The following is a 1,721-nucleotide window of genomic DNA, read 5'->3' as shown; positions in this document are numbered from 1 at the left end:
CACCCGGGCGGGGGTCCCGCGTCCCGGGCCGGCGGGGCACGGCTGCGGGTCCTGTGTGCAAGCTGCCCCGTGCGCTGTGCCACGCGGGCCCGGGGCCGGGCAGCCTCTCCCGGCCCCTAGCACCTCGGGGAGGTCATGTGCGTCCAACAGGTGTGACCTGCCCGCGGCGGGGGCAGTGCGTGCTGCCGCGTGCCTGCCCGCCTCCAGATAGAGCCCGCTCCCCGGCGGAACCGCCGGCCGCGCTGCGGGCCCCAGCCACGGGCCTGTCAGATCTCGTGACGGGCCACGTCGTCTCCGTGTCTCTCGTGCACAGACAGACAGACAGCTATCGACACATCTCTACACAGAGAGCGATGCAACACCCCTCTCTCACATATGTATGTATGTATATACGTATGTGTATATGTATGTGTGTGTGTGTGTGTATAGGAACCACCTCTAAGGTTTAGAGCCACGGATCTTGACTGTCACGGCCCATATCGCCCCTCCTCATATCCAGCTAGGAGAGCTCCAGCCCCTCGCAAGGCTTCGGGCGCAAACCTCCGCCGATGTACGTGGGAGAAATCGGATGTGGCCCATGCGGAGCCCGATCCGTGGTTCTCCACGGGCTGAGAGAAGGGTCTGACATGTACGAGAGAGAGCAACGGTGGCTCCCTCTGCCCACACATACCGATAGCTGGCTGGCTGGCTGTCTATCGAGAGAGAGAGGATAGGGCCCATAACAGTCTAGGCCAGCGATTCGACATGGTGTCAGACTCGAGGCCCCCCAGACACCCGAGCCCCCCCGCCCTAGGCTCCAGGCACCCCTTGGAAAAGTCCTCTTCGTTTTCACTGCATTTGTGACTGCGGAAAGCTCCGCGAGCATTACTTCTTCTCTTGCAACGAACTCAGCAAGCCCAGAGCGGGGCAGGGTGTTTTTAACACCGCGGGGTCTCGTTTGAAACCTCCGGGTTTATCTCGGGAATCGTGTTTGCCCACATAGCAGCCCGGGCGCGGCGCGGCACAGGCTGAGCGTCCCCGGCCAGGCGCGGGATTGCAGACGTGAGCACTCCGTGTCACGCAGCACAGACTGCAGCCCGAGACAGCAGATCATTCTCTCTCTCTCTCTATCTATCCATCCATCCATCCATCCATCTACATCTACATAGATAGATAGATAGATAGATAGATAGATAGATAGATAGATAGATAAAGAGCGAGGAGCTGGACACACACACACAAAGCCAGAGCCCCTCGTCCTGATCCGGACTGGCGCCGTGTCACAGCGCCGGGAGCCCCAGAGCATTTCACAGCCGCCCCGGACCTCCGCCGGTGCCGGCCGCTTGTTGACAGCCCCCTGCTCCTGCCCCTTAGCTCCAACGTCCCTCCGTTGGGCTTTACAAAAATAGAAGTACATTAAAAAAAAAAATCCCCACTTTTCTACAGCCAAGCGAAAGGCTCGAGGAATTTAAAGGCTCCGGCTCTTTTTCAAAGCACAAGCCCCAGTGATTGAGGAGCCGGGTAAGAGTGAGGCTGGTCTGTGAATCCGGGCCCTGGAAAGACGTGTAGACGCATGTGTGTTTGCGTGTCTGTGGACAAATCTATATTAAATATATACCAGGCACGTAGACTAAAAAGATCCTCTTTATATAATACATGTTTAGCATATAATTTAGTGCGTGTATAAATATATATATCTCATATTATATTATAATAATTATATATAACGTATTATATATAAG

The sequence above is a fragment of the Gavialis gangeticus genome, unplaced genomic scaffold, assembly GCF_001723915.1.
Source record: "Gavialis gangeticus isolate Ggan-Ray unplaced genomic scaffold, GavGan_comp1, whole genome shotgun sequence".
Classification (NCBI taxonomy): Eukaryota; Metazoa; Chordata; order Crocodylia; family Gavialidae; genus Gavialis; species Gavialis gangeticus.
Note: the sequence above shows the minus strand (reverse complement) of the source record.